Source organism: Pinus tabuliformis, chromosome 9 (assembly GCF_031772625.1).
Source record: "Pinus tabuliformis cultivar Carrire ecotype Pingquan chromosome 9, CPIR1, whole genome shotgun sequence".
Taxonomy (NCBI): Eukaryota; Viridiplantae; Streptophyta; class Pinopsida; order Pinales; family Pinaceae; genus Pinus; species Pinus tabuliformis.
This window is the reverse complement of record NC_142307.1, coordinates 852,140,837-852,153,132: the sequence shown is the minus strand read 5'-3', so window position 1 is coordinate 852,153,132 and position 12,296 is coordinate 852,140,837.

Genomic DNA, 12,296 nt, shown 5'->3' with positions numbered 1-12,296 from the left:
CTCACTGAGTTATACTAAGGTATGTTGGTTTGTTTATGATTTGGTTTAGCTAACGTAGTGTGCATTGCAGGAAGAGATCAAGATTACTAGCAAGATGGTAGACTAGAAATTTTCTCCCTATGAATAAGATGAGCAATGTGGTGTTGGGAACTCTTCTGACTTAGCAGATACATTGAGGAGATTGAAGGAAGAAATAAGGAGTTTTAAAGAATATAATGACATAATCATGCAGGCACAAGAGAAACAAGTAGAAGTCAATGCAATAATCCTTCAGAGTTTGTCAGACTTGCAGTTATAGGGACCACTCTGGATCATCTATGGACAGGATAATGGGACTAATGGGGCATATATCAGTAGTTCCCTGGGTGGTCACAGGTTAGATAGAGTTGACATGACCAGAGCTGGTAGATTCTTGGATACTCCAGATAGGAGAGGTGATGGAAATAGGTACTATTCTAGTTCTGGTTATGATAGGTATCATGATCGTCATCTTATCACCCTTATAGGAGGAGTGAAAGGGGATACTTGCCAGATGAGTTTAAGAAATCAAAGCCACAGACTTTTGATGGAGAGTTGAGGAAGCCCGAGGATGTAGAGCCTTGGTTACTTCGTATGAATAAGTTCTTTGAACTGCATGAGTATAAAGAGAATATGAAGGTCGAAATAGTTATCTTCAACCTCAAAGGGAAAGAGGATATCTGGTGGGAAGATGTAAAACAGGTCAGAGACATCAAGAAAGAGGAGTTGAGTTGGTAGGAATTTAAGAGACTCTTCATAAATAAGTACTTGATGGAAAGGTATTATGAAAACAAAGCCAAGGAATTCTATGAGTTAAAAATGGGATCAATGACAGATGAGGAGTATATGACCAAGTTCTTGGAGCTATTGAGGTATGTACAATATCTTAAAGATGAAAAGGCTAAAGTTCAGAGATTTGTTAGTGGATTGCCATTAGCATTTAGAGATCAGATTGAGAATGATGAGCCCCAATCACTTGAGGAAGTTATTGGGAAACTAAAGCATTAATATGAACAGTCAAAGCATAAGAAAAAATCTCAGAAAGGATGGAAAGGGAAAGATAAAAGTAAAGGTAAATGGTAATCGAAAAGAAAAAGGCCTCAGAATGTAGAAGAGAAAGAGACTGTTGCACTACATAACAAGTTCAATGTAGATAGACAGGGACATGAGTCACAACAACAGAAAAAGAGGTGATGGTACAAGACGGTTGGAGTAATGGACATGTGGTAAGGAGTAGCTTAAGAGGGATGTTTCGCAGAATCAGGGTGGTGGGCCTCAAATCTATAGTGCACATGAGGCGCAGACTGTTGGGGATGTTGGTAAGAGCATTCCTCATATCTATGCAGTGTTAGATAATAGGCATGCAGATAATCATGCATCTATCATTGAGATGGACAGTAAGATTTGTGATCAACTTGTTTCTATTTTGATTGACCTTGGATCAAATTATAGTTATGTTAACCCTGACTTGGTGGATAACTGTGGTTTAAATGATGAAGTGCATGCAAAATATCAGTTAGTGCTGTTGGCTACATGTACTAAGAAGAAAGTTCATCATTAGGTAAGATCTTGTGCATTTGAGTTGATTGGAATGCCTACTTCAACACATTTGAACGTATTACTATTGGGGTCATATAGTATGCTTTTGGGTATGGACTAGATATATCTTCATAGGACCAAAGTGGATTGTTATGACAAAGCCATTGAGTGCTTGGATGACAATGGGGAGTAGAGAATATTGCAGGGTAAGAAGAAAGCAACATTATATAGGATGGTGATAGCTATGCAGGCAAAACACATCCATAGAAAAGGGTGTGTGTTATTTGCAGTACACATTTCTAGTGATAAAGGTAAGGAGGATGAGGATGCAGAGGTATTGAGAAGGTACCTGATCTTGAAATAATTTCAAGATGTGTTTCCAACAGAGATCTCAGAGTTGCCGCCTCACAGAGAAGTGGAATTCTCCATTGAGTTGGTACCATGGGTAGCACCAACATCAAAGGCACCATACAGGATGAGCACTCCAGAGTTAGTAGAGTTGAAGTTGCAGTTGAAGGAAATGTTTGATAAGGGATACATTAGGCCAAGTGTATCACCATGGGGTGCACCGGTCTTGTTTGTGAAGAAGAAAGATGGTACTCTCAGGTTCTGCATTGATTATAGGCAGCTGAATAAGGTGGCCATCAAGAACAAGTATCCATTTCCGAGGATTAATGACTTATTTGATCAATTAAAGGGAGCAACACTGTTCTCAAAGATTGATTTGAGATCTGGATATCACCTGGTACACATAAAGGAAGAGGATATTTACAAGACATATTTTTGAACCAGGTATGGGCATTATGAGTTTGTTGTAGTTCCATTTGGTTTGGCTAATGTTTCAGATATCTTTATGTGCTTAATGAATAGTGTGTTGCGTCCTTATCTGGACAAGTTTGTTATTGTATTCATTGATGTCATTTTGATATATTCTAAGAATGAGGAAGAGCATGTCGAGCATTTAGCAGTAGTGTTGAGACTGTTGAGAGAGCATCAGTTGTTTGATAAGATGAGTAAATGCAGCTCCTTTCAAACAGAGGTACATTACTTGGGGCATGTGTTCTCCAAGGAAGGCATAACAGTAGATCCAGAGAAAATAAGAGCTATCATGGAGTGGGCAGCTCCTAGAAATGTGGATGAGGTAAGATGACTCATGGGGCTAGCAGGCTATTATAGAAGGTTCATCAGGAACTTCTCTAAGATTGCATATCCTATTAAATCATTACAGAGGAAAGGTAAGAAATTTGAATGGACAGAGGAAAGTGTAACAAGTTTTGAGTAGTTAAAGCAATTGTTAACAAACACTCCAGTGTTAAAGATTACAGACCTGGACAAAGAGTTTGTAGTGTGTACAGATGCTTGCAAGAGAGGACTTGGTGGAGTCCTTATGTAGGAGGGACATGTGGTATCTTAAGAGTTGTGGAAACTGAATGAGCACAAGAAGAACTATCTGACACATGATCTTGAGCTGGCAGCGATCATTCATGCGTTGAAGATGTAGAGGCATTATCTTCTTGGTAGGAGGTTTGTACTGATGAGTGATCATAGTGGGTTGAGATACTTGTTTGACTAGCCGAATCTGAATCGTAGGCAAGCTAGATGGTTGGCCACGATCAATGAGTTTGACTTTAAGATCAAGTATATCAAGGGTAAAGAGAACATGGTTGCATATGCTCTTAGCAGGCGGATACAAGTAAATCACATTGCATCTATGAGTTCTTATGGGACAAACTTACAGGATCAGATTCTATAGGCAGGTCAGCAGGATGAAAGGTATAGAGAGCTTATGCATAGGTTACATCGGATTACAGGTATAGGTACAGGTAATGGTACAAGTACGGGTAATGGTACAAGTATAGGTACAGGTGCATAGGATGCAGAGTATCATCTCTCTGTAGATGGCTTGATCAGATTTAGGGATTGGATATATCTGCCAAACAACAGTGAGCTTAAGAAGATTATCTTAAGGGAGTTTCGTGCAAAACCATATTCAAGTCACCCAGGCTACCAAAAGACATTGACAGCAGAAAAGAAGTTTTATTATTGGTAGAATCTAAAGAAGGATGTGGTAGAGTTTGTGGCTAGATGTTTGGACTGTCAGCAAGTAAAGACATAATGTAAGCATCCAGGTGGACAAATACAATCGATTGTGATTCCATAATGGAAATGGGAGGTCATTTCCATGGATTTCATTACAGGCTTTTTAAGGACATCTAGACAACATGATTCCTTCATGGTTGTGGTGGCCAAGTTGACTAAGGTAGCACACTTCATTCTAGTGAAGAGTACGTATTCAACTAGTGATGTGGCATAGTTTTTCATCAGAGAAGTGGTCAGATTGCATGGTGTTTCGAAGAATATTGTGTCAGAAAGGGATGAAAGGTTCACTTTCAAGTTTTAGGAGTTGTTTGCAGATTTAGGTACATATTTGTCCTTCAGTAAAACTTATCATCCGCAGACATATGGACAAAGAGACAGGGTCAACAGGATATTAGAGGACATGTTGAGGATGTATGTGATGCATCAACAGAGGATATGGGAGGAGTACCTTCTGTTAGTTGACTTTTCTTATAACAATGGTTACCAGGAGTCACTGAGGATGAGTCTGTTTGAGGCATTGTATGGGCGGAGTTGTAATACTACCATCAGTTGGAGTGACCCGATGAATAGGGTATTGATTGGACCATACATGTTAGTAGGAATGGAACAGGAAATGTTGGTAATCAAGAAGAATCTAAAAGAAGCACAAGAAAGACAGAAAATCTATGCAGATTGAAACAAGTTGTTTAAGGAGTTTCAGGTTGGGGAACAGGTGTACTTTCACATCAAGCCAAAGAAGAGCTCCTTGCGGATTGGATCATGTGCCAAGATGGCACCTCGGTTTTGTGGACCTTTCAAGATTCTTGAAAGGATTGGACTAGTAGCCTATCAACTTGCACTTCCTCCGACAGTGAAAGTCCATGATGTTTTCCATGTGTAATTGCTTAAGAATTATGTTAAAGATGTTGATCATGTGATTGACTGGTTTCTATTGCAGGTCAAGCCAAATGGAGAATTATAATTGGAACCTTAATGTATATTGTAGAGAAATGTGCTCATGCTCTGGAACCAAGAAATCAAGCAGGATAAAGTGCAGTGGGAGCACTTTGGGCCCAATGAAGCTACATTGGAGATGGCGAATCATATGTGGGCTATGTATCCTTCTTTATTCGTTGGTTGAGTGAATTTCCTTGATATATGTTTTGGGTATATGTGTTGGTGATATTTTGGTATATGTACATATGTATATGGATGTAAATATCACCATGAGCTATGTTATGAAGCTCCAATAAGTGGGGTCATGTTAGTATGGTTGTCATGTTGGTTTTCTTCTCAACAGGTTGATCATTGTAAATATTGCAACGAGTTAAGCTATAAAGCTCCATGGGTAGTATGTTTTTCTTTCTATAGCCCTTTTGGTTATAGGTGTCATTGAACACCAAGGACGGTGTTCCTGAGAGTTCTGTAACAACCCTGGTAAAAATTCCATGTAATAAAAATTAATAAAGGAAAAATAATAACCACGGTTATGGGACACTTATTCCTAGTTGAATGTTGGGAAAAACATCCTAGTGTGGGTGTTCATTTGGTTTATTATGGCTAAGGAAATTGGCAAAGGCTTTGGAAAGGCAAAATGGAATGTTTAGCAATTTATTTATGAAAATAATGGAAATTATGAGAAAAGGAACGTGAAAGGTCATAGGTTGCATTTGAGGAGGAAAATGAAGGAAAATAATGGAAAAATGAAGAAAATAGAGGCCACATTAATAAAAAGGCTTATGAGGATCAGTTGGTACATTTTTATTAGTTCAGTTTTGGAGCTCTCTCTCTATTCTCTCTCTCTCACTCTTGGACACTTAAAGTTTTCTTGGAGCACTTCAACTTTGGATCAAGAAAGGAAAAGAAGGCAAAGAGGAAGCAAAGATCAAGCAAGGAAGAGTAGGATCAAGTAGCTACAACGGGTTTACTTGCAGGTATCAATTTGCATGTGTGATTTCCTTGCTAGATTTGGCATGCATGGTTATGCATGTGTGTTCTTGGTTCTCTTTTTGTCATGGGCATGGGTTTTTCTAGGTGTGACAGTGTTCTTCAGCCTTGCCTTGCCATTTCTGGATAGTCATGGTGAGATGGGGTTCTCATGTTTTCATTGAGCTGGATTGCCGGATGGATTCAAAGTTGTGTGAGGTGGATCTTTGAATGAAAGAACACATGGCTTGGTGATCCCTGAACCAAACTGTGGATTGCAGTAAATCCACTGGCCTAGTGACCCCTGAACCAGATTGTGGGTTATGATAAATCCAGGAATTGTGAGCCTCAGTGGGCCTAGGAATCCTCGACCAATGAATGGAGGGATATACGATAAATCCTAGAGGTGGTTTCCCCTGATCAGGCCTAGGAATCCTTTCCAGTGAATGGCAGGATATACGGTAAATCTTGGAGGGTGGTGTCTCAATTATGGCCTGGTGATCCCTGGATCTAACTATAGATAGAGGTAAAGCCTAGAGACTAGGATACAAGAAAATTTCTCACGGTGTAGGTGGATAAATATGGTGGCATACATGCTTTTTTATGGCCTAGTGATTCGATGAAGATTGTGGTAAAGCCTGATTCTATTGATGAGGGTGAGGTGGTTTAGCCTCAAGAAGCATTGGTTGGTTCTTTTGGATTGATTCCCGCATTCATGCTTGGAATGTGGCATGGGGGTGATTGGCTGAAGACAGATTTGGCTCAGCCAATCTATGGTCAAGTGGAACCTGGTAGTCCCATATAGGGTGGGCTTTTGAATTCATTAATAAGATTTTATTTCCTTGGTATTTTATGATAAAATGTATTGATTTATATGTGGCACGTATGGTTGTTGTATCCTCATTATTTATGTTGTTTATATTCTGGTTATGAATATGTTTTATGACAGTGAAAATGTATGGTTCTCATCATTTTTTGACTCATAAACAATTAAGAAATGAATCTGTCACCTAATCGATGATAACGAATCTAATGTGACATCAATTCTTCTTAGTGATTCTCAGATAAGTATAAGACTCTTATGCTCAGATCTGTTATTATGACCTGTAGGATGCAATTTTGTGACATGTTTGATGAAATGCTTGTCATGGCTAGTAGGGGTCTAGTCAAGTCCTTGTTCAATAATTTGCATTGGCATCATTGTCTCTATGTTTCTTTTCATTTCTATGAATTCCATGAAGTTATGGGCAGTGACTGGGTCCTAGCCCTAGAATTTAGCCTTAAATCTCGCAGTCGCTACCACAACACTGGTAGAAAAAGGCTATAGTCATACTCAAGAAGGTACATGGGAGCGACTGGGACCCTCAGCCACTTGGAGGGCTTGGCAAGGGAGCGACTGGGGCTCTAGATCCTTGAACTATTGAGTTTCCTTTGGGGTTGGTCACTTGGAAAGGTTGGGTAGCTCCTGGAGGTTCTGTAGGATGTGTGGATGGTCTGTTTGGTTGTGTTTTATCAACTACACTTCCTTAAGGTGACCTAAGAGATTGAATCAGATCATGGTAGCCTCTCGGCATATGTTTACCCCAGTTGGTCAGTTACTTGGGTGAATGTGGGAGGAGGGTGTTACAGAATACGAAGGAATTACCATAATTGCTATAATTATGACAATTAAATTGAATGAAAACAATCAATGTTATTCTTGAATCACAGTTTAATTGTCCTCATCTTTATCTAGATAAATTATTACCTAGTCTATATTTTTAATCGTGCTAATGCCTTCAATGCAATATTGATGGCGTACGACCAACACAAGTGACAGTAAACAATCTGATGCAACTCGTATATGAATACAAAAGTGTTACCATAATTTATATAATAATAAAAATTGAATTGAAAGAAAACAATCAAAATTATTCTTTAATCAAATGTTGACAGCAAAAAAAAAAGGATGTTGTCTATCGATACCACAAATTTGCCTGGAAAGTCATTTTTCGCCGAAATCCAGTTTTTTTTTCAAATAAAAACTAACCATAGGATTGTTTAAATCATTTTTTGATTGTGGAAATGAATTCAACGCCATCAAAAACCTTGAGGAACCCAAAATTCTAAAATTTGACAACTATAACCCAGATTTCCCAAAGTTTTTGTCGAATTTTGATCAAAATCTTGCCAGAATTTCCACTATTAGTTTAGAAAATTTGTGACCTTGTTAGACTACACTCAAAAATAAAATAGCATGTGAATGACCATTACGACTTATTGCGTATCAATATGATATAACCAAAAACCCTTGTGTTGGCAGGAATTGGTATAAATTTCAGACATGACACATGTATGATATCCTTTTCGAATTGAATTAGAAAGCATTTCACACACTTTCCACACATAAGTGTATCAATCTAGATTTGAAAATACTAATGATAAAGCTAGTGTAATAATCATCTATCAAAAATGGCAAATCCTGTAAATCTGCTAGAGTTATAAAACATCAACCAATGGAACGAGCCTAACAAAAGAACTGGTAGATTAGTAGAATAGAACATTCTGCAATTGCAACAAGGAAAGTAAAGCAACAATTCCATCAAGAATAGACAAAGTCATGCTATTAATTTAGAGACAAGTCAAAGGAATGACTACAACGAACAAGAGCATATATTTTTCACTGATGTGTTATGATCCAATCACAACAAGACACTCTGAAGAGAAGCCCTACAATTACTATGAGGCCCTACTCAATCATAATGTTCCGTGTCAACAATATGGGTGAATGATGCACTGCCAATGCACCAGATATCTTGTTGGATGACAAAAATGAACACTTTGATAAACTTGTTATTAATGGTTATATCATATGCCCTTATTTTCAACACATATCATTATAATTGACAAAATGAACAATTTGGTCAATAATCCATATCAAATAACATTATGATCGACAAAATGAAAAATTGGGTCTATGATCCATTATATTGATTGAATGGAAGTAAGTTTTATGAAATTGAACCTTATTAATGATGAATACTTTCTATGTTATTTAAAAAAAATAGTGATATTTCTCATTTAATGTTTATTAAAGTCCCTATTTCAATAAAGAAAATAATAATGTTTCTTATTTAATGTTTATTATACTTTATGTATCCCCAATGAAACCTCTCCACACACTGAGATCTATCCATTAGAAACTTTCCACCTAAGCACACATGTCAACGAATACCTCTTGCAGACCAAGTGCAGTTTCCTCACTCCAGTGGAATCAACTTCTTCTGCACTAAAGACATTACTAATCAATTGATTAAAGGTTGTACTCTATGCACAGTGAAAGCTTTTTTTATGGCTATCTTTGTGTAAATAGGAATATGTGTGGAAATGTAGAGGAAATCCATTGTGGGGACGAAGCTTTCAATATTTCATCGTTCTGATGCGCTATACTTTTTTTCATGTTGACACATATAAACCATGTTGGTACCCACTAGTATGTTATTAGCTCACTTTACGAGGAACTCTAGAAGTGTGAACAATAGTGGTTTTTCCATACCCCTGCATAATCAACTTATTTTTCACTAAAGACTTTGCTAATTAATTGATTAAATTTTTTGTTGTTATAATGAAAGCTCTCCACTTTCATAAGATTTTCTTTCTGCGCAGTTCTTCAATATTATTATCATTATTATATATTATTGGTAATATTTTAATTCTAAATATTGCTAAATAATTTACTAGATGTTGCACTGAGAGCGGAGAGAACTTCATTCAATCAAACCTTTTATTATAGAAAATGCAAACTAGAAAATGCACTTGTTCTCATGCACATTACCCATCCTCCACATAGTAAAATCTTCACACAAGGAAAGCTTCACAAAAGGGAACATAGTAATAATAATTCATTTTTTTTCATAGTTAAATTAATTACATGTCGACAACATAAATTTCCTTCTGCACCCTTGTTTTATCGCCCATACACGGTCCTACGAACGTCTTTTAGGCAATGATGTGTGGACTCAAAGTCAGTATTAACGAAAAAGACAAAGTCCTAAAATCAAGAAAAGTTATATAGATGATATAATTACATTGCTAGAGAAAATATTCAAACATAGACTGAGGGATTAGAACTGTAATTTGCCAAGTTTATTGGCAAGTGTAACATAGATTGATGTTTATGGAACGTGATCCTGGAGTTGTAGAGCAAAATCTCAATACTTCTTTAGCTAGAATAGTTGGTGCTATAGAATTTCTCATCGACTTGGTCTCAAAGAATTTTGAAATGATTCAGTCTGAAGCATGGATCCATTTTGACATTGTAAATCATAAAACAATAATACTAGAATTTAAGATGTAGCAAATGAAACATTGAGTTTTCGTCTGGATAATTTCACTCACGCAGAGAACATCAATGTCTAGGCTAACACTAATGAAATAGATGATGATATCATGGCCATTGTCCTAGGTTCCCCCCTTTCTCAACTTGAGCCAGAATTTAATGAAGCCCACATCAATTTTGATATCGAGCATTTGTAGTAATTTAGATAGTTGTTAGTTTTTTTCGTTGACAAAGAAAATCAATTTACAATAGTTGTCCTTCTTCACATTTTTGAACATTAGAACAAGAAATTGTGGTTGAGTTTGAAAATAACAAAATTAATTTCCATGCATGACATTCATCTGTATTACTCTATTTAATTTGTTTTCTATATCCTACGTTAAAGTAATCGTTACTGATTTAGATATTGTTTTTCTCTTGGAAACTTAATTTCAAAATATTTCTGCAACCTAATTTGCAAAGTTATCCATTTTCCTTTCTGGCTAACGTCAACATTTATTCGGGAAAATGGACATACATACCCCATCTTTCACACAGTCAAAACTTCACACAATGTCATAATTTCATCCTTGCCGAATTAAGTTCCCAATATAAAAGCTCAGCATAGTAAAATCTTTGTACAATGAAAGATAGTAATATTAATTACTATGTTCTCTCTTATATATCCCGTCTTCCGTAAAGATTCAATTCTAACACCAATGCTCAAAGCAATAACACACTATCAGAGAATTCGCAAAACCCCTCTTTCCCCCGCACAAACCATGTTTCACAAATTGTTCATCGTCTCGATGTTTATCCTCTGATAAATAGAAAACTCGTATAGTTACAATATAACATAAATGCCTATGTGTGACATTTCACAACAAATCCATTGTGTGCAAAAATCTCACAGTAAAGTTCCGCACAATGAAAAATAATAAGATTAATTACTATGTTCTCCCACACATACCCTGTCCTCTAGAAAGATTCATAGCTCTAAATTCAGAGCTCTACACAACTGCTCTTTCGCACGTACTTCATCCTCTGCACAGTAAAATCTCCACACAAGAAGAGCCATTAATGTCATCCTTGCCGAATAAAGTTCCCTATGCAGCCTCGTTCTCCTGCACATACCCCGTCTCTCTACACAAGGAAATAGTTTAACATTAATTTCATCCTTGCAGAATAAAGTTCCCTATGCACCACCATTATCCCACCCATAGCATGTCTCACACACAGTAAAATCTCTGCACAATGAAACACTAAGTGAATATTTGTGTAGCCCCCCCTCCATGCAAAGGACATGCAACCATGTCAGAAGTTTTGTATGCACCCTCATTCTCCCGCATATACCCCGTCTCTCCACACAAGGAAAGATTTTAACATTAATTTCATCCATTCTCTCACACTTTTCCCAATGCACGACCGCTCTCCCGCACATACACCGTCCCGTGCACAATAAAACTCCACACAACTAAACATAATAATATTCCCCGTTCTCCCACACATACATCGTCCTCCATAAACATTTGTATAATTTTGTGAAAGTATCTTTGCACAATGAAACATTAAGTGGAGATTTGTGTATCCCCCCCCTTACATAAAGGACCTGCAACCATGTAAATGTTGTCATCATTAGGAAGAGCATAACAATGTCAGTGACAATGTTAGTGTTAGATCATTCATCGACAAAATGACCACTTATAAAATTAGTTTATTTATTTATTTTTAAATTAATAATCGGTCACTGACAAATACCAAAAATAAAATGCTCTCCACCAGGGGAATTATGTCCCATTGGAAGTTGTTAGGCCAATTGAAAATTAGAAATAAGATTTCCAGAAAACTATTTTTTTTTGAATTTATGGAAAATAGAAATATTCAGCATTTTCCCGAAACTTTGGTTAAAATTGCAAAAAAACAACAAAATAATGCACAATTAATGCAATTTGACCACAAGGTGAATGCTGTTGTCCCTAACAAGGTAGGGACCAAAAACAATGATATTGGATTCAATAGAAAGAAATTAAAGTAATTGAATGAAGACATAAGGGAAAAAATAAGAATAAATATGAGAGAAAACCCTAAAAACTAAAATCCAAAAGTTAGATACGAGGAATGAACATCAAAATTAAACAATAAACATTAGGAAGAAGTAAATATCACTAACCAAGAGGAACACTACAATCAAGAAAAATATATAATTAATATTATTATTCTTTTATAAATTAACCAATAATACCAAACACTTGAAAATATATTATAAATAAAATTACAGTCTAAAACATGGATATTAAATAATAATCCAAAAACATTAATAATATATGCTAATATTAATAGTTAATAATAATAATAACAAAGTAATGTTAGGTGATTGCATGTCAAGTAATTGGTTTCAATGTGTCAGGTAATTGCATGTTCATCTAGCACAATGCCA